At 39.2% G+C, this 26,079-nt stretch overlaps 2 protein-coding genes across 12 annotated transcripts in view; one reads left to right on the forward strand and one right to left on the reverse strand.

The window, feature by feature from the left end:
- The window catches only part of SETDB2 (SET domain bifurcated histone lysine methyltransferase 2), a 103,118-nt gene extending 101,986 nt beyond the window's left edge, over positions 1–1,132 (reverse strand). For 3 of the 4 annotated variants that reach the window (XM_049853010.1, XM_049853008.1, XM_049853009.1), the window contains exon 1: positions 457–1,132. The gene's annotated coding sequence lies outside the window, so the exon portion shown is untranslated. The remainder of the gene's footprint in view (positions 1–456) is intronic. The other variant, XM_049853012.1, reaches the window with a different exon arrangement.
- Positions 1,133–1,225: 93 nt separating this feature from the next.
- Positions 1,226–26,079, forward strand: part of CAB39L (calcium binding protein 39 like) — a 194,438-nt gene continuing 169,584 nt past the window's right edge. For 2 of the 8 annotated variants that reach the window (XM_049853026.1, XM_049853027.1), the window contains exons 1-2: positions 1,230–1,292; positions 15,510–15,584. The gene's annotated coding sequence lies outside the window, so the exon portion shown is untranslated. Of the gene's footprint in view, positions 1,293–13,656; positions 14,132–15,509; positions 15,585–20,507; positions 20,616–26,079 lie in introns of those variants that run through there. The other 6 variants (XM_049853030.1, XM_049853033.1, XM_049853032.1 and 3 more) reach the window with 6 other exon arrangements.

Here is a 26,079-nt window from a genome sequence, read left to right on the forward strand (position 1 = left end):
AATTATAATGTTAATAATGAACGTTTAAAGAATATAAACCATGTGTCAGGCACACTTCTAAACATTTCACGTGTTCGTATTTAATCTGCGTAACGACATATGAATTAAATTAGCATGCCTGTATTTCTGAAGAGGAAACTAAGGCCTGACACAAGTAAGTGGCAGAGAGAACAAGGAACCACGCAGGCTGGCTTCAGAGCCTCTGTTCTTGAACACTCACTTTACCGCCTCAAAGTTAGCTCTGCTTGGCCTCATTCATTAATATGTACGGAACTGACTGTAGGTTTCCACAAGCCGAGGTGCAGTTAATTACATACGGTCCCACGTTGTATTTCATTACCTATTGGGTAATTATTTGGTTGCAGTTGATTAGGAGTCAGGAGCCCTTAGGGTCCGATCTCCACTCCGTGATCTAGCGTAAATGATTTCACTTACTTAGGGCTTGCGTAGTCTTACCTGTGAAACGGCTCAGTGGTTTAACCTCCCAGTTCTGCTTCTGGATTTTATGCTGCAGACCATTTCTTGCAGCCCCTTTTACAGCCTAAGGCTCCCAGCCTCTTAGGAATCACTTCTTATTACGGCGTGGACCGAGAAAGGATGCAATGGGGTTAAGAACTCAGTGTGCCCGCGGTCCCTTCCCCAGCCTGGGACTGCACGTTGATGGAAGAAGGGAGGCTGCAAGGGATGGAGTCCAGCCACCACTCACGCAGCCGAAGGCTCGGCGGTGTTCCCGTCCTCGTGCAGCCTCAGCCGAAGGTACGCTGGCTCCACTGCGTTTTCCTCGCCGCCCACCACGGGGAGTTCCGAGCGTGCCAGATCCGAGGGCTGCGCTCTGCCCGCTCGCTGGCGATGCTGGGTTCCACGCGGACCGGGCTCTTCGCCGACTACTCGCCCCCGAGACCCCAGGGCGCCGGGTGCAACCTGGCCGGGAAGTACTTCACCACTTACTAGCCATCACCTCAGTGATAACTGTTCCGCCTAAGCCAGGGGAGGGAGGAGAGCAAATTTCAAACGTCTAGGTCTACCTAACATGATCTCCAAACAGGAGCCTGACGCAAACAGTCCCTACTACCTCAGCCAGAAGAGCCCATTGGTTGCACACTCCACCTGGTCTACGCCTCAGAGGCTCCGCAAGCGCACCGCCAACACTGAGGGCTTGGCATCTGGGCGCGCCGCCTTCCGATTGGCTGTCATCGTTCTCGGGTTGTGTCGCGTTCCCTGGCTGGGCCAATGGGGTTACCCGCAGTCTAGTAGCCGGCATCGCTGGAGTGGTGGCGCAGCTGTTTCCTCCGGTAGGTGCGTGACTGCCATCTTGTGTGTGGCTAGGACTGGGCTTCTTGGGGGTGGAAAGCTTATATAAGGGCTCGCCGTTGTAGAGGGGTCTTAAGGGGGGCAGTGAGGGAGAAGAGCGACCTGAGGAAGTAGACCCGGCACCTTCACCCTTGCTTAAGAGCAAAGGTTTTCCCGGCGAGAAGGGGGAGGAGTTGTGTTGGTGGGGAGTCCAGGCTTTGGTTTGTTCGTCATGCTGGGGGCTTGGCGGCGGCTCCGATGCCTCAACATCGATTCCTTGGATTATGGGAGGTATTTTTTGTCTCGGGAAGATTCTATTCATCAGCCCCCTTTATTGACAAAAGAGGATGGCGATGGACTGCCTGATTCAGAAAGGAACAAGGGTGGTAATGGAAGGCATAGAGGGAGATGCCTTACCACTATTCTGAGATTCGGATGAGACCTCTTCATCTTCTGTCGTTTGCAGGGGAACTACTACTACGAGTGTTTGTTCTCGATGGTTACCCTTTGACTAAGGTTTTCCTTTGGTAGTAGCGGGTGTGAAGGTTCTGCGTTTGGGCAGTTTTCGTTAGTGTGCCCAGCGTTCCTGCAGCGGTCTTTTTTGAAAGCGAGAAAGCGGTGGTTACATAAAAGTCTTTGCAGAAACAATGGAAGTGAAGGATGAAGGAAGAATAATGTTAAATCTTGATTCCGCTCTTTGCGGTCTGTTGAAGATTAATAAGTACCTGAATCTGCCATGACATGCTGTGGTTGCTTCGTCATGGGCAGTGGGGAGGCGTTTGTGGAAAGCACCTTAACTTCTTGAGCTCTTTGGGGTGGGAGGAAGTAGAACGGAATTACCTCGTTTTGTACCCCCCCTTTCTTTTTTTAAATCGAAGTAGAAAGCACGCATTGTTTTTCATTTGAGGGGTTAATTTATCGAATTCATAAACCAAGCCGATGAAAGGCGAGTATTTTGTGATCAATTTTAGCAGTTTTGACACACATGAGAAGCAAGCATATATGCTTATCTTGAATTTAGCTTTCAGTTTTTTAAGGCTGACTGATGACACAATACATGATGTAGATGTTTGTGACAGGAGTACTAAAGAAAACCACAGTGAACAAAACTGAAGAATTTAAAACTTTAATTTTTTTCTTTATTTGCTTTTCTTTATCAATGAGCCTTATAAAAACTATTTTGCAAGCGTTCAGATGGTCCAGATATCAGTAACTTGGTATTGAATTGGTGGCTAAGGTACCTATTAGTGCAGGCTTTCCTACCAAGTAAGAGATTACTGACTAAAAAACACCAATGAAACGTAGTAGGACCTCAGTAAATGTTTACTATAAATATTTGTATCTCGTTGACCAATAATATGACTGTATATATATTTTTTACACAGTAACTGTTGAGTGAGTAATCCAGCATATTATTGGGAGGTATAGATACGAACTTTTTGGCCTAACTAAAAAAATATTTTGGAAAACTTGACTTTCAGTTTGCTTGGACTAAATTTGTTGTTTCCAGTTTATGCCTACAAATAATATTAAAGGTAGATTCATAATTCTTTTCTGGGAGACTTCTCTTCAGGAGATCTTACCATAGAGACTCATACTTATAGCGACCCTTTAGGACAGAGTAGAACTGCCCCATAGAATTTCCAAGGAGCGCCTGGCGGATTCAAACTGCTGACCCTTTGGTTAGAAGCCATAGCACTTAACCACTACGCCACCAGGGTTTCCATGAGTTGGCATCCACTTGAGGGCACTGGGTTTGGGCATGGGCTTGGTACCATAGAGAAGGAGCCCCTACCAAAACAAAACCTATTGCCATCGAGTCCATTCTGACTCATAGTGAGTCTATGGGGCAGAGTAGAACTGCCCCATTGAGTTTCCAAGGAGAGCCTGGTAGATTTGAACTGCTGACCTATTGGTTAGCAGCTGTAGCATGTAACCACTATGCCACCAGGGTTTCCAGGGAGCCCCTAGGTGGTGCAAACATTTAAGTGCTCCGTCATTAACTTTTTATTAAAGATTGGCTGTTTAAACCCACCCAGAGGCATCTTGGAAAAAAGGCCCGGCCGTCAGCTTCCGAAAGGTCAGAACCTTGAAAACTCTGGAGTGCAGTTCTACTCTGCACACTTGAACTGGCCTTGAGTTGGAATTGACTGGACAGCAACTGGTTGGTTCTGGTTACCAGAGAAAAATTTAGATAATTAAGATGTGTCTTCAGTAATGCTCTATTTGCCTTGTTTTCTTGAACACATGTAATCTTGATAGATGAATATCAAATTTAATTTCAGGGCATTAAATCTCTTCTACTGAGGATAATTTATTACTTTTTTAGTTTCTTTTTAACATGACTTAATGTCAAAATACTGCAACTATACATTTACTATATTGCATGAATCGGGGTGTAGCTCAGTGGCAGAGCATGTGCTTCGCACGGATGAGGTCCCTGGTTCAATCCCTGACACCTCCACTTCACCTTTTGGAAACCATGGTGGCATAGTGGTTAAGTGCTACGGCTGCTAACCAAAGGGTTGGCAGTTCGGATCCACCAGGCGCTCTATGGGGCGGTTCTGCTCTGTTCTATAGGGTCGCTATGAGTCGGAATCGACTCGACGGTACTGGGTTTGGTTTTTATATTGCGTGAATATTTGTACTTTTAAATAGATGAATATTTTAAAATAAATGAGATATTTTTAAAATTTTCTTTGAAGAATACAATATTCTAGACTTCATACTATATAATCTTCTGAAGATCCTTAGAAATTTTTTTGTCATTTTTGTGTGAACTGTAGTAGGTGACTTTAAAAATGATTTTCATTTAGATTAATATATTAAAGGTTATATTCCAATGTAATCATAATATGTACAAATTTAGACTTTTTCCATTATCAAGTGATGTGTGAAGTTTAACTGTAAGAGAACAAATTGATAACACTCTTAAAGGGATAACACCTTTTAAGTAAATGTGGTGTTTTGTGACGGAAGGTAGATTAAATTTCACTTACCTGATTCAGCATTAAAAAAAATCAATAAAAACTACTCTCAGGATCTGTTCTTTGAAATTCTTGCATTTGGCACTGTAAAAACCTAAGAAATTTTGTGAGTGAAGATTTTAGAGTGATCGTAAGCACTTCTCTAAATAACACATTTGACATGTGCCTTTGTTACTTAGAGCTGCCATAAGAAAAAATTACCAAAAGTGGATGGCTGTAAAGAACAGAAATTTATTTTCTCACAGTTCATGTCGCTAGAAGTCCAAATTGAGGGTGAGGCAATAGCAGGAGGTTTATTTCAGCTTCTAATAGCCTACAGTCCTTGGAGTTTCTGGGTCTGTAGATACATCTATCTCCATCTGCTTTCCTCTTCCTCCATCTGTGTCTTTGCCTCTCTTCTAGTTTTTTGTAATTCAAAAGTGGTTAGACTTAGGATCCACCCTGTACTGGTATGGCCTTATTAGCATAACAGGAGACGAGCCCTGTTTCCAAACAGGAAAACTGCAGACAGAAGGACTAGGAATTCAACACATATTTTGGGGGGACACAGTTCAATCCATAACAAAATATGACCGATTTGCTTCCTCAATAACTGAAAAACCAAATTGTATATAGTATCATTTTCTCTTCTTAACAGTATTTTTTGGAGTACTAGAACTACCTAGCTGTGTTATAATAAATTTGGTCATATAAATGTCACTTTTTAGAACATTTTGAGATGAATTTGCTGAAGTATTTCTGTATTCTTTATTAACTTAGCATATTTCACCTTTAGAGTCTTTAACCAATATGACCATTATGGGTATAAATTAAACAATATATGACTGAAAATAAAAAAAAAAATTTAAACCATGTAGAAATCAAAATCATTGCAGCTAGTGATGTTCAGCTAATTAAAACTGCGTTCCTGAATCCTGAGGATTTCCATTAATAGTGGAAAATGCTCACAAGACAAACATCTGAAACATATCATTCCACTTCAACGGTTAATTTTTTAAAGAATGGAGAAATTGAAATACCAGTGTTTTGCCTTTTCCGGGTAAACTTCCTATGACTTTTCCCTTCATAATCTCATTTTTTACTGCTGCTTAAGCTGTCATCTTTATGTAAATGAGTCCTAAACCTAGATGAAGTTCTGCTCCCTTGGGCTTGTAACCCACATTTCTCACTGCCTTTTGGGCAGTCATACACTAACTTTGTATAAAACAACTCCGTTTCATGTTTCCCGTTTTAACTAATGGTATCGGCACCTTCTGAGTGGCTCAGATTTGAAACTTCAGATTCTTCCGTTTTCCTTTCACCCAACTGGATAGTCTATACGTTCCACTTGCAAAATGGCTTTCCTATTCATCTTTCTGTTCTCACTCCCACTACCCTAAATCGGGCCCTTTTTTCCATTTTTAAAAGACATTTTATTTGCCCTTGTATTACTGACAAAACCCACACTCCTCAGTTTGGAATTTGTATTAGTTGGCTGCTGTGAGAAAAACTCAAAATTATTGTGACCAAAAAAAAAAAAAAAAAAGAGTCTGAATTGATAATACCTAAAAGTACCTTGCTTTGCAAAGTTGTCAGGGGCCAAGCTCCTAACTTGCTCTGCTACCTTCCTGCAGAGGATGGGTGGGCCAGGATGCCACATACTTAAGTTGAAGACTAAAATGTATTGCAAGTGGTAGTAGAGGTAGTATTTTATTCCCAACATTAATTTTTGAAAAGTTATTTTTACATTATTAAAAAAAATTCAAAGTGGCAATTTGATCATTTCTGTTATGTTTTCGTGAACTTTTGATGCTTCCATCAGGTTACTGATAGTATTACTTTGAAGAGAGTAAGTGTTCTAGGCTGGGTTCTCTAGAGAAGCAAAACCAGTGAAGCATAGAGAGAGGGAGAGATTTGTCTCAAGGAAATGGCGCATGCGGTTATGGAGGCTGGCAAGTCCCAAGTCAATAGTTAGGCGTCAGGCTGGAGGCTTCACCTGACTCATGCGGTTACAGGGGATGACAAACCCAAGATTGGCAGGTCAGACAATGGGCTGCTGGCTCGTGGGCTGCAAAAGCTGATGAACCCCAAAATTGGCAGGTCAGATGGCAGGTAGCTGGCTGCAGAATTGGCAGGTCAGACGACAGGCTGAAGTCCCAAGAACCTGAGGTCAGATGATGACAAGCCGGGTGAAGATTCCAGAGCGAGTGAGCTTTTCCAGAACGGCCATATATTTTGGATGTAGTCCGCACCCCCAAGGAAACTCCCTTTTCAACTGATATCCTGTTGTTGTCAGATCACAAAATGGAGGATGGCTGCTGCATCATTACATAACTGCCAAATTGCATCATCACAAAACTCCCAAACCACCGAGAATCATGGCCTAGCCAAGTTGACACATAACCTTAACCGTCACAGTAAAGGAGGGTAGTTTGTGCCACTCCAAGCAGTAAAGGGTAGCTTGTGCCCCTCCATATTACAGCCTACATTGATTACTTGCAAACTTAGAACTACTTTGTACTTTCCTTCTCTCTCTGTGCCCACTGCCAAGAATTACTTTCTTCTTCATTGTTGTATTTCATATCTAGCTCAGCCTCCTCCTAGAAGTATAGTAAGGTTCTATTTGATCAGAATTAATCTCTTCTACTTTGGACATGTTATCACGAGGGATCAGTACCTGGAGAAGGACATCATGCTTGATAAAGTAGAGGGTCAGCAGAAAAGAGGAAGACCCTCAACAAGATGGATTGACACAGTGGCTGCACTAGCAGGCTCAGGCATAACAATGATTATAAGGATGGCACAGGACCGGGCAGTGTTTCATTCTGTTGTACATAGGATTGCTATGAGTTGGAAGGGACTCGACGGTGCCTAATAACAACACCCTATATTTTTTTATATTCCATAGAGTTTCCTTGACTGTAATCTTTACAGAAGTGGTTCACCAGGTCTTTCTTCTGTAGAGCTACTGGGTGGGTTTGAACCTCCAAACTTTAGGTTAGCAGCCAATGGCAAATTCTACTCTAACACAAGGGGTCACCATGAGTTGAGGGCCAACTGAACAGTAGCTGACAGCATGGTAGCTAACAACAACAACCCTATACTCAAATTCTTAATTTATAAACCTATTGCTGTCAAGTCAGTTCCAGCTCATGGTGACCCGACCTGTTCCAGAGTTCTTAGCTGTAGTCTTTATGGAAACAAATCACCAGGCCTTTCTTCCAAAACACGCTGGGTGGATTTGAACACCAGCTTTTGAGTTAGTAGTCAAATGCAAACAATTTTGCCCTACAGAATCCCTCTTAATTTATATAGCTTCTATATTTTGTTTCTCATAGTGTTCACTGGAGTCTAGGGGAGGTTTTTTGCATATAGTTGACATTTGATAAATGTTTACTCACATGAAGTATATTTCAAACAGAGTAAAGAATTGAGTGGGGAGGTCAGAGGTGGACATACCTTGCTTTACATATAAAGTGTGATTTATACCTCTGGGGAGTGTACGCCTTATGTTATATCAGTAAAAAATAAATAAATAAATAAATAGAAAATGAGCACAGGACATGAACTCATCATCACAGAAGAACAAACACAAATGTCCACCATGAAAAAAATTTAACCTGTAATTAAAGGGATAAACCTTAAAACAGTCTTTTTAACCTTTCTAAAGTAACATTCTGTTGACTAGGGTACAATGAGATAAAAATGGTTAACCACTATTTGTAGAAATATAAATTGATGTAACTTTTCTAGAAAACAGCTTGTGAGAGTGCATCAAGACACAAAAGTATGTGTGCCCAATCACCCTTTCTAGGAAAATTTTCAGTGTGTCCCCCTTACCCCCCCAAAAAAGACAATACCAAGTTCTGACAAGGATGTGAAACAACTGGAGCTCTCATACCTTGCTGATAGGAATACAAAATAGTATACCCATTTGGAAGACAGTTTGCCAGTTTCTTACAAAGTTAAGCATACCCTTATCTTAGGGCCTAGCGATCCACTCTCATGTTGAAATTTATCAGCCAATTATGAGAGCGCCAATAAGTTATCATCCTTGCCAGCACTTGGCATTTTAAGTTTGTTTGTTTTTAGATTTTAGTCATTCTAAGAGGTATATATATCTTATTATGACTTTAATTTGCATTTCCCCAATGACTGGTCTTACGCTTTTCTCATAAAACGTGAAATGAAAGCCTGTGTTCACACAAAAGCCTCCCTGTGAATATTTATAACATTTTTATTTATAACCACCAAACACTGGAAACAACCCAAATACCCCTCAACTGGAGAATGGACTTAGAAACATCTTATGGTGTCCATACAGTATAACACAGTAACCTCCTCTTTAATTAGTCCAGGAAAACATAAATATGTGGGGAAAAGGAATATAACTACGTTCTAAGTTATAAGAAAAAACAAAAATGAACCACATAACATCACATCCTGTAATGAAAACAAAGCAGAAAAAGCACATGAAAATAGTAATCTAAATTTAAAAATGAAATAAGAGAAAATAAGGTGGAATCTTTGAAAGAACACAAAACAGAACTAGAAGAGCTCAAGAATAAGACGGTAGATCATATATATATGTATATATAATGAGAGCTGATAGAACTCAGGAAGAAATTAGGAAAAGGAAGAAATTTAATCAAGATTAAATTAGAATGAAAGTATATATATATCACAGAAAGCACAATAAGAGGAATAGAGGATAGTGAAAAATACCAAAGATTTTTTTAAAGGAGTCAAGAAAGTGACAAAGAAGACAGATTTTAAAAAAGCCAAAATACTTGTAATTGGAGTTCCCCAAAAGTAAACCAAAGCAATGGAATAGAACAAATATTAGAAGTTTAATTCAAGAACACTTTCCTTAAAAGAATGTTTAAAACTACATATGTTGTAACGGCACACTGTGAATCCGAGGAATTAACTCTGAACAGTTAACATTGAGATGTATTCTTGTAAAACTGTTGGATTTAAAAAATAAAGGGGAAAAAAAAACTTTTTGCATCCACGCAAAGATTGTCACTTATAAAAAAAGATTGGATTAGATTCCTTGACATCAACATTTTATGCCAGATAATAACAAAGCAACATTTAAAAAAAAATTCAACAAATAAAACGTTTCATATCTAACCAAATTATCCTTCAAGAATTCAGGACACAGACTGACATTTAAACATGAAAGGATTCTAGGATACATGATTCCTCCTGAAGAATAACCTAGAGAACGAGTTTCAGAGAACCAGGAAATGATTGGAGAATCTTTAATGTAAGGTCCAGTGGTGAGCATTGAATATATGTGTGGCACTAAGATTAAAAGATGGGGATAATGGTGATAAAATGCAATGTAAATGTTATATAGTCTGTCAGTACATACACAAATTAGAACATGGAACAGTATTGCAACACAAAAAAAATTTCAGGTGTGTCAGTAAATGTAAATGGGTTCAACTCATTTAAAAGAAAGATTTTCAGATTGGCTAACAGCAAAATCCAACTATATGCTTTGTACAAAAGACATACTTTTAGAAAGTAGGATTAATGATAGTAAAAGGAACCCTGGTAGCTCAACAATTAAGCACTCAGCTGCTAGCCGAAAGGTTGGTGATTTGAACCCACCAAGCGACTCCACAGGAGAAAGACACATCTAGCTCCACCTGTTGCCGTCAAGTCAATTCCAGCTCATAGTGACTCCATATGACAGGGTAGAGCTGTCCTGTGGAATTACCAAGGGTGAAATCTTTATGGATGCAGACTGCCACGTCTTTCTCCTGCAGAACGGCTGGTGGGTTCAAACCACCAGCCTTTTGGTTAGCAGCCGAGTGCTTAACCACTGTGCCACCAGAGCTCCTACTGAAAACATTACAGCCTAGAAGACCCTATGAGGCAGTTCTGCTCTGTCTCATGGGGCCGTTATGAGTTGAAATCTACTCAATGGCACCTAACAACAAAAATGATATGAAATTTAACAATATTTCACAATAACAATAGTAATAAAGGGGAGGGCAAAGATATACCAGATCAATATAAATTTTTAACAAACAGGATTTGTCATCTGTTTCAGACATGGTAGAATTTAGGCCAAATGTATTAAGATGAAGGACATTTTTAGAATTCACAACGAAGGTTTTTTAAAATGTCTGTGTACCAAGTAACATCAATAACGTTTGTAAAATAAAAGCTACAAGATGTAAGGAGAAATAGAAACATGGTACTAATTTAACATCTCTCTCTCTCAAATAAGCCACCTTAAGTGGACAAGATTTAGTAATCATAAATGATCAGTAAGGTAGATCTGCTATATATCAAAGTCCAAATCCACTAAAAAGAATACACCTTTTTAAGTGCACTTGGAGCACTTATAAAAATTAATATTTAGACCACAAAGAAACCTGAATAAATTCCAAAATTGGAAATAGCTGAACAAAATTGTTACCACACTACAGTAAAAGTAGAAAATAATTTTTTAAAAAATAAAATTTCAAATCCACCTCCAAGTTAGCATAGGATAATGGCCCCTGTGTAAATACAAATCTCTCTATCTTAAAGCTGTCAAGTCCATTCCGATTCATAGTAACCCAGTAAGACAGTAAAATTGCCCCACAGGGTTTCCAAGGCTGTAAATCTTTACTGAAGCAGACTGCCAGATCTTTCTCCCTCGGAGTGGCTGGTGAGTTCGAAACGCTAACCTCTTGGTTAGCAGGCAGTGCTTACCCTTAAATCTCTTCCTTCTATAAGGAGAGCAACAATCACCCATGCCTAGCCAACATTATTCTCATGTAGGGAAATAAACAGTAAAATGAAGCAGAGCCAGTTCTGGACCCCACATTGAAGTGGCAAGTCAGGTGGAGACTATGTAGAAAGGAGGAGAGAGAAAGAGTTTCTGGGGGCAGCTGAACACAGAAAGTAACTCCCAGAAACAGAAGCCCCACCCTTAACTGGGAAATACTGAGAACAGGTTTGAGAACTGTTAGACGAAAGGAAGGGTACTTGTCCTTGCTGCTTTAGGCACCACCTTCCCAGAGACTTAATGGTGAAGAAGAAGAAAAAGTAGTAGGAACTAAGGACCCTAAAGAAACAAAATAGTCATTGATTGAAAATACTTCTTAAACCAACAGAAGGTTGAATTAAGAAACCTAGTAAGTCATCCAAATGCCCCATTTTTGTGTATATACAGCTGTTATCTGGCTTAGGAAAATTAAAACATTTGGAAATAAATAGAAAATGGCAGACAGCATACATATAAAGTTACTGTAAGTAGAAAACATAAAATGAGAAACATTTTATCTGATGAAAAGGCTCCCCAATCATTGAGCTGCTGTAGCACAAGACCTCCAGCTGGATAAAATCTTTTCGACAAGCATTTGCAGAAATAAAAATTTCAAATCCCAGTTTAAAAACTGAAAAAGAAATGGACAAAAAGATGAAAATGTGAGAAGTGACTTTACTAAGCTGAGTGAGTAAAATGAAAAGGACAAAAATGATCTTTTTAAAATGAAGGTAAATTCCAAGGTGCCAAGGAAGAATTGATTTGACTGAAAATATGAGGGGCGTTGAGGAAAGGTGTGAGAACAGCCGAGAGAAAGAAAATTAAGTGAGGAAACATAAATGAATCCCAGAGAAAGTGATACAGAAAATGAGTAAATAAGATGGATGTAGAAGATACATAAAAATTAAAGTTCCTGGGGGTAGGGGTGGGGGTGGGGGTGGGGAGCCAATGAATCAGAGCTAATGTTTAAAACTTTAACCGAAGAAAACATTTTAGAAATCAGAGAAGACTCAAATCTACAGATTGAAAGGGCTCATTGTGTCCTGGGAAAATTGATCCAGAATGATCAACTCCAAGTCATGTCCCTAGTAAAACTATTGGATTTTCAAGATAGTAAGACAAATTCCCCTGGGCTTCCAGGCAGAAAGATGAGGTTAGCCGCAGACTTGCCAATAGCACGAACAAAGAAAAACAGCCACGGAGCAGCATTTATTAAAAAAATGTAGGAATGTGTAAGCCAAGGAGTTTTTAACTATGACTCAATGCCAGAAGAAATAAAAACATGATAAATTTTACTATCTTAAAAAAAAAAACCTTTACATGGTGAAAAATGCTATAAGCAAAGTCAAAAGAGAAGTAATAAAGTGGGGAAAAGTATTTGGAACTTCTATCACAAAGAGCCAGTCCCTTTAATGAAAACAACCTCCTAAAAATCAAGTCAAACGGACCATCATGGCAATAGAAAAATGGACCAAAGATATGAACAGAGAGTTCACAGAAAAAGATGACAGACATAAAGATGTTCAACTTCAGTCATACAAGGAGAAATGCAAACTAAAGTGGTACTAAGATACCATTTCTCATCCAAAAGTTATACAACATACTCTGTATACTGTGGGGCACCATGCTTTTTCATGCATTGCTAGTAGGAATACAAAAGCACAAATCCTGTGAGAGGCAATTTGGTAATATCTAGCAAAATGACATACGCATTTACCCTTTAACCCCGGCATCTAACTTTTAGGAATCTATTCCAAAGACACATTAACGTAAAATATAAACTGGCATTTGTATAAGGTTAGTCATGGCAGCATTATCTGTACTAGCAAAGAGTGGAAACAACCAAAATGCCCATTAATATGGGACTATATGAAGGAGTCCAGGTGGTGAAGAAAGGTTGGCAGTTCAAACCCACCCAGCAGCTCCTCAGGAGAAAGACCTGGCCATCTGATTCCGTAAAGATTACAGCCAAGAAAACCCTATGGGGTGGTTCTGCTTTGTCATACGAACTCGCTGTGAGTGAGAATCGACTTGATGGCATCTCACAACAACAGTATGGAATATTATACAGTCATAAAAGAATGTGGAAACTTGGTGTGTACCGATGATTAGATGAAGTAAAGTACATCCAAACAACACAGTAAAAGAGAATGGAGAAACTCTCTATGTACCAATGTAGAATGATCTCAAGGATACCTTGTAGAGTGGGGGGTGGGGTTGGGGGGGAGAAAACAGTATTAGAGTAACCCACAGGCAGAGAGAGAGATGGAACAAGCGAAAGATACCAGTGATGGAAGAGAAATTTTTCTAAATATAACTTGTTTATACAGTTTTGACCTTGGAATCATGTATGCGTACATATACAAAAGTAAAATTAGATTAAAAAGTGGGAATGAAAAGAAAAATCTGAAAAGGAACTGAAGGAAGTTTATGTAACTAATATTTTGATGATATAACCACACAGGAAAAGGAACAATATCTAGTGACTTTAGAACATAGATTTTGGACTGTACCATCTTAGTGGGATATATTCATTAGTATTATTGGTATACTGCTATTTTGAAAGTATTTTATGTATATTGCTGATAATTGTTGATTAAAACCACAGAACTCTGTCAAGGCTAGGATTTAAGAAAATTTAGTCTGAAAAATCCTTCGAAAGATCATGCAAAGTGAAAATGAAGTACCAACTTACACAAAAAGAGAGCTTACATAACAGAGTACACATTACGTGGCAGTCACTGTCCTAGGCACTGCACATATAAAATTAAATCATGTTTACACAGGATGTGAGTCTTGCAGCTACCGATTGGGAGCCGCTGTATTATTCCCCCAACAAATTCAGAGAGATAAAGTGAATTGCTTCAGATTAGACAGTTATTGGGGAGGTTGAGATTTAAACACAGATCTACGTGACTCCAAAGGCTGTACTTTTTCTACTACATTATTGCAGGATATACATCAAATATTGAGAAGAAAGAACAACAGGAGCTAAGTGTTTTATTTAAACCCATAGTTGCTGCTCAGAAAAATAAAGATGCAGATCCAAAATCAGTGGTTTATACATTCTTCATGCAGGAGCAGTGCATTAAAGGCGAGAAGTGTAAGTCTTCATTTATTTCTGATGGGAACGTGTAAACACACGCACACACACGCACGTACACGTGCACACACACACACACACACACACACCCCTGGCCTTATGTTGATGTCGGAGGTAAAAATTTTACAAAAGTTGACATTGATTACTGATATTAGTAAAAGATGTAAACTAAAAGTATGGTGAAGGAGAGAAAAGAAACAAACAACAAAAAACCTAGCGACAGATTTTCATGATGCTGTTAAAAGCAGAAACCCTCAAGCTTTCCCTCTTCTAAGCTTTGTGCTATAAAACGATAAAAACCAAAAACCCATTGCCTTTGAGTCACGTCAGATCCTCCTGCAGGACAGATTAGAACTGCCGGGGCTCCTTTATAAAACAATGCAAACTAACCCCGAAGCTGTTGAGTTGATTCTGACTCAGTGACACTATGGGACAGAGTAGAACTCTGCCCCATAGGGTTTCCAAGAAGCAGCTGGTGGATTTGAACTGCCAACATTTTGGTTAGCAGGCGAACGCTTAACCACTGAGCCACCAGGGCTCCGTTATAAGACAGCAAAAGGATGAAAAAGCTAAAATTTTACCAAAAGATCTAATAGAAGGCCAAAACCAAAAAACCAAACCTTCTGCCGCTGAGTCAATTCCGACTCACAGCGACCCTATAGAACAGGGTAGAACTGCCCCATGGGGTTTCCAAGGAGCACCTGGGGGATTCCAACTGCCAACCTTTTGGTTAGCAGCCATAGCACTTGACCACTACGCCACAAGGGTTTCCCCTACAGTGTTCTTAAATTAGGAAACGCTTTGCACAGCCTTTTTATTAACATTGGCCCTGAAGATACTAATTTAAGTAAGTTGTGTTTCTTCCCGTGGGAGATGGGGACTCATGGCAATTTTGGAGGTTAGGGTAGTTAAGGAGAGCCCTGGTAGCACAGTGGTTAAGTACTCAGCTGTTAACAGAAAGGTTGGCAGTTCAAACATACCAGCTGCTCCACAGGAGAAAGATAAGGCAGTCTGCTAATGTGAAGATTTACATCCTTGGAAACATTGTGGGGCAGTTCTACTCTGTCGTATAGGGCCGCTATGAGCTGGAACTGACTTGATGGTGACAGGCTTGGTTTTTTGATTTAGACTTCCCTCATCCAATTTGCTTCATGCTTCTGCTGGTTTCCCTTGATGATAAATATATTTTTTCATTCAGTTTAATATTACTTCTAAAAAGGTCTACCACTTGAAGTAATTAGAGTAGGGGAATTTTTCTGTATTTGATTATGATGGAAATTTAAGTTGGTGATTCAATATATCTGACAGCATTAAGAATAGATGTTGGATTTGCTATAAAGATTGTCAAAATTAATTGTTAAGCTTTTCTTTTTGTCAGAAGCTGTGTTGATCAGTGACTTGGGTGAAGGCTGAAAAGTTTAAACAAATTTGCAGATGATATACAGCTTCTAAGGTAAGCTAATATAAAGATTCAATCAAGATTATAAGTGCTCTTGACAGGCTTGGACTATACTGAACACACTAAAATAAAATGTATCAAAAATAAATATAATACCCTTCCTTTAAATTTTACAAAGCAATTATAGAAGTAATAAATAGATTTCCATCTTCTGACAATATAATAAGCAACAATTCTTGAATCCTTTACTGTACCAAGCATGTGAAATACTAGATTCAACATAAAAAAGTCCTTTAAAATGAGTGGATGAATCTGTAAGAAAATAAGGGAAATTTGGGAGGTAGGGATGAAACAGAAGTACATCCTGTGAGGTACACAATTGCGGAAGTCACTGCGTATTTGGGGGGCATTCGTGTATTCCTGTTGGCACAGAAGCTCTGTGCATGAAGGGGCATAAGACTGAGGAAAAAGCTTTGGGTTCCACACAAGCTAGAGGTTGATCAGAGGCCATCTTGCAAAGGCCTGCAGCCCTGGGTGAAGTTAAAATGTTCCCTGATAATTGCCAGCTGACATTTACTTGGATTTGGGGTCTTAATTTACAATATTAGCGTGGTTCCTAAAACGCCACAAGTAGAGGATTTTAAGTTTAAACGGACCTGGGTCTATAATGTTCTTCGGTACCTGGGCAAAAACAATCATAAATACTCAGCTATCAAATAATCACAGAGCTAGAATTCTAAAAAATAAGTTCTCACACACAGCAAGATGACAAAACATAAAGAGGGAAAAAAATCTAAACTATGAGCAAGAGTCAGCAGAAACAACAAACAGCTGAAACAGATGTACAGAGATTTCAGCTGTTAGAAATATAGTTCATAAAATAAATGTGTTTAATATGTTTAATAAAACCAAACCTGTTGCCGTCAAGTCAATTCTGACTCAGCGACCCTATAGGGCAGGGTAGGACTTCCCCATATGGTTTCCAGGGAGCCATTGGTGGATTCGAACTGCCAGCCTTTTGGTTAGCAGCCATAGCTCTTAACCCTTGTGCACCTGGGCTCCGGTTAATAAAAGAGGGATTCTAAAACATGAATAAAAAGCAAGATACGGTAAAAGTGACCAGGCACGTTAAAAAAAGAATAGACTATCTTAAATAAAAAAATATAACAGCTGAACTTAAAAATTATGTGCTGGGCTAAATCAGGAGATAATACACTATTAAAAAGAGAAAGAAATTGCATAGAAGGTCGTACAGAGAAATAAAAAGATATAGAAAATACAAGAGAGACCATGAGGTGACCAAATCAGAGTCCCAGAAAAAAAAAAAAAAAAACATAGAATGGGAATGAAGCAGTGTTAATAGATACCATTAAAAATTGTCAGAATTGATGAAACAACACAAATGCTCAAATTTAAAGAGCCTACGGAATCCCAAGCAAAATAAATAAGAAGAAATACACACATTGTTGTCAAGCGATAGAATGAGAAACACAAAGAGACTCACCAATAGGTCACAACCCACACTTTAAAAAAATATTGTCTTAAATGATGTATTTGAAGAAGAAAGAAAATGGTCATAAAAGGAAGGTATGAAATGAAAGAAGAAATAGTAAAGAAAATGGTAGACTTGAGTAAAATCTAAGCCAACATTGGTGGAAGGAAACAATAATAATGTCTAAATTGTGGTTAACAAACAAGGTAGAACTAAATACTACTGGCCTACAATAGCATGTAAGCCAGGAGGGGTTGATCAGTGTTCTAAGATCCATGTGTTGTGTGTACTGAAGGTAAAGATGTATTTCAAGGATAACCACTAAGAGAAGACAAAGTATTCCTTGTGTTCCCTTTTTAAATGAGTAGAAGGAAAATAATGATTGAGGAAAAAAAAAAGTAGCCAATTAAAAAAAAGTATTTGTCACAAAAGGACAAATATTGTATGATCTCATTTGTATGAAGTAATAAGAATAGGCAAATATATAGAGACCAAAGTTTATTAGTTGTAACCAGGGGAAGGAGAGAGGGGAAAAAGAGGAGTTTTTGTTTTGTGAGTGAGTGAGTTTTTATTTATGATGATAGGAAATTTGGCAACAATTATGGGTGATGGTTGCATGATAAGATTAATGTAATTGATATCACTAAATTATACACCTGAAAAGTGTTGAAATGGCAGATGATATGTTACATATATCTTTACAACAATTTAAAAAGGAAAAAAAGAAGTCAGGAAATAAGTACCCATTTTTGGTCTTGCTTCTTTATTCAACATAACTATTTTAAGATTAATCTGTGTTATTGTATGTATCAAGAGTTTATTCTTTTTTATTGCTGAGTAAGAGGCCATTTTATGGATATATGGTAATTGATTTATCCATTCAGGTACTGATGAAATGGATTGTTTCCAGATTATTACCAATACAGGTAAAGCTGCCAGGAGTATTCATATGTCAGTGTTTAGATGGACATATGCTTTCTCTTGGGTAAATACCTAAGAGTGAAATGGCTACATCCAGTGGTAGGTGGATGCTTAACTTTTAAAGAAACTGGCAGACTGTTCTCCAAAGTGGTTATCAACAAGTAGATAAATAACCAAATTGTGATATACTTACGGTGGAGTACTGCTGAGCAATACAATACAGTAACAAAGTAGATTAATCTCAGAATAATTATACTGTGTGAAAGAAGCCAGACCAAAAGGTAATAAAAAAAAAAACTACAACTTATCTGTAGTGACAGAAAGTATATCAAATGGAAGGGTACAGTGAGGGGAAGAAGAAAGGGATTACAAAGGAGGTAAGGATGATTGTTATATTCACTATCTTGATTGTGGCAGTGCTTTCATGGACATGCCTGTGTCAACACTTATCAGGTTGTACACTTTAACTATGTGCAATTTATTGTATGTCAATTATTTTCTAATACAGCTCTTTTTAAAATAATTAGGCAAGAATATAGAAGTAGTAACAGAGAGTCAAATCTTGATAACAGTTTTGTGAAGAGCCTGCAGATTGAGTTTGTCTTAGGTTGGGTTCTCTAGAGGAGCAAAATCAGTAAAGGGTTTATATAAATATATACAGAGAGATTTATTTCACGAGAGTGGCTCACATAGTTGTTGAGGCTGGCAAATCCAAATCCGTGATTCAGGCCTCAGGCATGAGGCTTCTACTGACTCATGTGATTGCAGAGGCTGATGAACCCCAAAACCGCAGGTCATTTGGAAGGTGGCTGATTTACTGGATTGCAGGAGCTGGCGAATCCCAAAATCTGCAGGTCAGGCAACAGGTTGTTAGCTCACGTCCCAAGAACCAGAGGTCAGAGGGCAATAAGTCAGATGCAGGATTGAGGGAGCGTGAGCTTTGCCAGAACACTCATATGTATTGGATGCAGGCCACTCCCCTTTCAACTGATTGGCTGCTTCCATCAGATCACAGAATGGTGGATGATTATTTAATATCTGCCAAACCACTGAGAATCATGGCCTAAGTTGACACATAACATTAGCTATCACAGTCCACCGCTTATAAACTTGGCACCTGTACACATCTCTTTAACCGTATATAATCTCTAAGTAAAGACAATTGTAGAGTCATACTTGCACCTAACATGTTCCAACTAACTTGCATACAACTGAAAACACACTAGCCCCATTTACATCTTATATTTTATAATGAGTAATAGACTAAAGGAGGGAAGAAAACAAAGGTATATATATTGGTGTCGTTGCATGCCACTGAGTTGATTCTGACACACAGCGACCCTATAGGACTGGGTAGAATTGTCCCATAGGGTTTCCAAGGAGTTGCTGGTGGATTTGAAATGCCACCCTTTTGGTTAGCAGCCTGAGCTTTTAACCATTTTGCCACCAGTGCTTATATACGCACATATACACGCAAATATACATGTATAACAAAACAAGGAAAAAATACTGATAACAATTACAGTCCTCATTTCTGCAACTGGTCAGGTGATCATAGCTGGTATTTAGAACAAACTTCTTCCACCACCCATTCCATATTCTCTTTGGCCTCAGTAAATACCTCAGCTGGTCATGGGTCTTTATCTGATGGGGTAACTCAAACTTCATTTCTGAAGCATCTGGGCCATTAGTAGTCTGTCGGAATTGGGTTGCTGTAGTTTTCCATTGATTTTAATCACAGGGCATCATAGTACTAAGAGACATCTTAAGAGGTCTCGTATATTCCAGACATACTCTTCTTTATCTCCATTATGTAATATCCATCTAATTTCCCCTTGGTAATCACAATCAGTCAAACCAACCAATACAGAAACTCCCTCCTTTGTTGACCCAGAGGCATGAGGAGCACAAAGTAGGCAGGTGACATTCTTAACTTGCAGTTCAGTAGAATCAATGTTGTGTTTCCTAGTGGGAGTATTCCTCCCTTTGGAACTAAGACCCCTAGACCCGCAGAGCATAGGTTCGCTGGGACAGGAAGCAAAAATTTCATGACTAGGTCACTAGGGGTAATAGTAAGTGGTGTCACTCCCATTTCCATCCCTTGATTACTGGACCCATGAATTCTGGCTATGAGAGAAACAGCACCAGATATTGGATGCTGATTTAGAGCATACACAGCCTCCTGGAGAACATTGCCCCACCTCTGTATTGTATTGTCACCTAGCTGGCACTGTAATTGTGTCTTTAGAAGGCCATTCCATCGGGCTATCAAGCCAGCTGCTTCAGGATGATGGGGAAAATGGTAAGACCAGTGAATTCCATAAACATGGGCCCATATTCACACTTCATTTGCTGTGAAGTGAGTTTCTAGATCCAAGACAATGCCGTGTGGGATATCATGATGGTGGATAAGGCATTCTGTAATTCCACAGAAGGTAGTTTTGGCAGAAGCACTGCATGCAGGGAATGCAAATCTGTATCCAGAGTAAGTGTCTGTCCCACTAAGAACAAAATGCTGCCCTCTCCATGATGGAAGTAGTCCAATGTAATCAACTTGCCACCAGGTTGCTGGCTGATTACCTCGAGGAATGGTATCGTATCGAGGACTCAGTGTTGGTCTCTGCTGCTGGCAGATTAGGCACTCAGGAGTGGCTGTGCCCAAGTCAGCTTTGGTAAGTGGAAGTCCATGTTGCTGAGCGCATGTATAACCTCCATCCCTACTACCATGGCTGCTTTGTTTGTGAGCCCATTGGGCAATGATAGGAGTAGCTGTGAAAGGCGGCTGACTGATATCCACACGGTGTGTCATCCTTGTTAAAATCCTATCCACTTGTTAAAATCTTCTGCTGAGGTCATCCTTTGGTGAGCATTCACATGACACACAAATATCCTCACTTCTTTGGCCATACCTCTTCCTCATACCTCCTTTAATATACCCTCACTTTAACTTCAGACACCATTTGCGGTTGAGAATTCAATTGACGTTGTATTTCACCTTCTCATGTGGTAAGTCTCTGTGTTTGGTTTTCGGCAGTATCAATTTTGTTACTACAAGAAATAAGGCTTTCTGCAGTGAATTTAGGTCAGTGGGGGAGGAACAAGTCAGAAAAGGAGGGTGAGATTGGTTGCACAACTTGAGGAATGTAATCAATGGACAAAATTGTAATGTAGAAACTGTCGAATTGGTGTGTGTTTTGCTGTGTGTATTCTCAACAACAATAGCAAAATAAATAAAATTTCTAAAAGACGTATTGGAAAAAAATACAAATAATATTTGCATAATTTCAGGAAAGCCCTTTCTAGATATGATACCAAAAGCCCAAAAAATAAGGGAAAGGAGATGGACACATTAACACTTCATTTAAAAAATTCTGTTCATCAAAAAAGCACCATAGGGCAGAATCAAGATGGCGGAATAGACGACGCTTCCAGCGAGTCCTCTGTACAACAAAGACCAGAAAACACAAGTGAAACGAGTATATTTGTGACAAGCTGGGAGCCCTGAGCATCAAAGGTAAGCTTAGACAACGAACCGAGGGGCAGAGGAACGAAGAGGCCGTTCAGTAGCGGAGAGGAGTTACCAGACCTGAATTGCGGGGAGCCCTCAGGCACCATTCCCGGAGCGGCAGCGGTGGCAGGTGCAGGCTGGAACTAGTGTTCCGCTGCAGTTTCCTCAGGGAGAAGTAGGCAACCACACAGCCTACTCACACCTCTGGAACCTGAGGAGAATGGCGCTCTCAGCAAAAGCTAAGTACTTGCGTATTTTACCACACATCACCCCACCCCCAAGCCGACTTCAGTGGCTAAATCCCTGGGCCTGAGATAGACCCTGGTGAGCACCTAGAGCCATCCTCCCGGCCTTGCGGAAGGAAAAAATTTGCAACTGGGGGGAAAAGATAATTTGCTAGCTCCGTTAACTGGGGGAGATCAAGAAAGAAGCGGCTCCTATCCAGACATAAACCGCCCGTGGACCTTAAGCACCTTTCCCTTCTGCGTGGACCTCTGTGCACCTATTTCGGGAGAATAGGCCTTTGTTGGCAAACTCCAGCCATTTCAGCTGTTCAGTGGAGAGGTGGGTGTTTGATGTTCGACATTCCTTTCCCTATTAAACAAGGTCCTCACCGACCCGCATCAGGGACCTAAGGACTGGTAGCTCCACTCAGGTCACCTAGCCACCCAAGACAGGGGTCCAAAGGTAACTGGTACCTCCCACTCCTTACAACAAAAAATTTGGGTGCCCATGGTCCCTCTGCAGAACCCACCCACCACCATGCTCTAGGGAACAGAGACGTGTTTTCCTCAGAGACACTTGGGGGTCGGTTCTCAGCCCCCTGCCTTGTTCAGAGTGTGACCCCCTGCTGCAATCAGATATCGGTATATATGCCAATGACCCCTGCCCCTCTAAGACTGTAGGACAGAGCCTGTACCACAAACTTGATGATCAGCTACCTGGAAACCTGAACTGAATTCATACAAGAAAACTGAATGGACTCCTAGACTGAAATACCTGATAACAGCTCTAGCCAGCTGGGGACAGGACATGAGAGCTCCAAAGGTGAAAATAATCAAGCTAGCTCACTCAAGCAACCCATAGGGGTATACCAAAACAAAACAAAGCAAGCAGATACGACACAGTAAGCAAGCATAAACTAATACAATAACTTATAGATGGCTCAGAGACAACAGTCAATATCAAGTCACATATAGAAACAGACCATGATCACCTCAACAGGCTCTCAAAACAAAGAATCCAGGGATCTTCTAGATGAAAGTGCATTCCTGGAATTACCAGAGACAGAATACAAAAGTTTAATATACAGAACCCTTCAAGACATCAGGAAGGAAATGAGGCAATACGCAGAACAAGCCAATATGCAGATAAAACAACTGAAGAAATTAGAAAGAATATTCAGGAACATAATGAAAAGTTTAATAAGCTGGAAAAATCCATAGACAGACAGCAATCAGAAATTCAGAAGATTAACAATAAACTTACAGAATTAGACAACTCAATATAAAGTCAGAGGAGCAGAATTCCTAGAATTTCTGAACTCGAAGATAAATCAATTGGCACTAATATATTTGAAGAAAAATCAGATAAAAGAATTTTAAAAAATGAAGAAACCTTAAGAATCATGTGGGACTCTATCAAGAGAAATAACCTACGAATGATTGGAGTACCAGAAAATGTAGAGAAAATTGTTGAAGATTTGTTGCCAAAAAACTTCCCTGATGTTGTCAAAGATGAGAAGATACTTATCCAAGGTGCTCATCGAACTCCACGTAAGGTAGATGTTAAAGTCACCAAGACATTTTATAATCAAGCTTGCCAAAACCAAAGATAAAGAGAGAATTATAAGAGCAGCGAGGGTTAAATGAAAAGTCATCTACAAAGGAAGCCAATAAGAATAAGCTCGGACTACTCAGCAGAAACCATGCAGGCAAGAAGGCAATGGGATGACATATTTAAAAAATTGAAGGAAAAAAGTTGCCTGCCAAAAATCATATATCCATCAAAACTGTCTCTTAAATAAGAAGGTGAAATTAAGACATTTCCAGATAAACACAAGTTTAGGGAATTCTTAAAAACCAAACCAAAACTATAAGAAATACTAAAGGGAGTTCTTTGGTTAGAAAATCAATAATATCAGGTATCAACCCAAGACTAGAACATTGGGCAGAGCAACCAGAAGTCAACCCAGACAGGAAAATATAAAAAAAAAAAAAGCAAGATTATATTAAAAAAAAAAAAAAGCCCAAAACAGGGTAACAGCGACGTTATTATACAAAAGAAGACAACATTAAAATAATAAAGAAGGACTAAGAAATGTAATCATATACCTTCCATATGGAGAGGAAGATACGGTGATACAAAGAAATAAAAGTTAGTTTTAAATTTAGAAAAATAGGGGTAAATAATAAGGTAACCACAAAGGAGACAAACTATCCTACTCATCAAAATGAAATACAAGGAAAAAATACAGACTCAGCAGAAACAAAATGAACAACAACAAATATGAGGAAAGGAGAATATGTAAAGAAAATCTAGTCAGCACATAAAAATCAAGTGGGAAAAAGAAACTGTCAACACACAAAAAAAGACATCAAAATGATAGCCCTAAATTCATACTTATCCATAATTACCCTGAATTTTAATTGACTAAATGCACCAGTAAAGAGACAGAGAATGGCAAAATGGATTAAAAAACAAGATCCGTCTATATGCTGCCTACAAGAGACACACCATAGACTTAGAGACACAAACAAACTAAAACTCAAAGGATGGAAAAAAAATATATCAAGCAAACAACAATCAAAAAAGAGCTGGAGTGGCAATATAAATTTCTGACAAAATAGACTTTAAAGTTAAGTCCATCATAAAGGATAAGGAAGGACACTGTATAATGATTGAAGGGACAATACACTGAGAAGGTATAACCATATTAAATATTTATGCACCCAGTGACAGGGCTGCAAGATACATAAAACAAACTCTATCAGCATTGAAAAGTGAGTTAGGTAGCTCCACAATAATAGTAGGAGACTTCAACGCACCAGTTTCGGTGAGGGACAGGACATCCAGAAAGAAGCTCAATAAAGACACAGATCTAAATGCCACAATCAACCAACTTGACCTCGTAGACATATACAGAACACTCCACCCAACACCAACCAAGTATACTTTCTTTTCTAGTGCACATGGAACATTCTCTAGAAAAGACCAAATATTAGGTCATAAAGCAAGCCTTAGCAGAATCCAAAATGTTGAAATATTACAAAGCATCTTCTCTGACCATAAGGCCATAAAAGTGGAAATCAATAACAGGAAAATCAGGGAAAAGAAATCAAACACTTGGAAACTGAACAATACCCTGCTCAAAAAAGACTGGATTATAGAAGACATTAAGGATGGAATAAAGAAATTCATAGAATCCAACGAGAATGAAAACACTTCCTATTAGAACCTTTAGGACACAGCAAAAGTGGTGCTCAGAGGCCAGTTTATATCAATGAATGCACACATCTAAAAAGAAGAAAGGGCCAAGATCAAAGAATTATCCCTACAAGTTGAACAAATAGAGAGCAACAAAAGAAACCCACAGCCACCAGAACAAAACAAAGAATAAAAATTAGAGCTGAACTAAATGAAATAGAAAACAGAAAAACAATTGAAAGAATTAATAAGACCAAAAACTGGTTTTTTGAAAAAATCAACAAAATTGATAAACTACTGGCCAAACTGACAAAAGAAAAACAGGAGAGGAAGCAAATAACCCGAATAAGAAATGAGAGGGGCGATATTACAACAGACTCAACTGAAATTAAAAGAATCATACCAGATTACTATGAAAAACTATACTCAAACAAATTTGAAAACCTAGAACTTAATTGTGCTCTTGAGGAACCTTTACATAGATCAGGAGGCAGTTGTTTGGACAGAAGAAGGGGATACTGATAGGTTTAAAGTCAGGAATGGTGTGTGTCAGGGTTGTATTCTTTCACCATACCTGTTTGATCTGTATGCTGAACAAATAATACGAGAAGCTGGACTATATGAAGAAGAACGGGGCATCAGGATTGCAGGAAGACACATTAACAATCTGCATTATGCAGATGACACAACCTTGGTTGCTGAAAGTGAAGAGGACTTGAAGTACTTACTAATGAAGATCAAAGACCACAGCCTTCAGTATGGATTACACCTCAACATAAAGAAAACAAAAATCCTCACAACTGGACCAATGAGCAACATCATGATAAACGGAGAAAAGATTGAAGTTGTCAAAGATTTCATATTACTTGGATCCACGATCAACAGCCATGGAAGCAGCAGTCAAGAAATCAAAAGACGCGATGCACTGGGCAAATCTGCTGCAAGGGACCTCTTCAAAGTGTTGAAGAGCAAAGATGTCATCCTGAAGACTAAGGTGTGCCTGATCCAAACCATGGTATTTTCAATCACATCATATGCATGTGAAAGCTGGACAATGAATAAGGAAGACCAAAGAAGAGTTGACACCTTTGAATTGTGGTGTTGGCGAAGAATATTGAATATACCGTGGACTGCCAAAAGAACGAAGAAATCTGTCTTGGAAGAAGTGCGGCCAGAATGCTCCTTAGAGGCAAGGATGGCGA

This window comes from Elephas maximus, chromosome 14, assembly GCF_024166365.1.
Source record: "Elephas maximus indicus isolate mEleMax1 chromosome 14, mEleMax1 primary haplotype, whole genome shotgun sequence".
Classification (NCBI taxonomy): Eukaryota; Metazoa; Chordata; class Mammalia; order Proboscidea; family Elephantidae; genus Elephas; species Elephas maximus.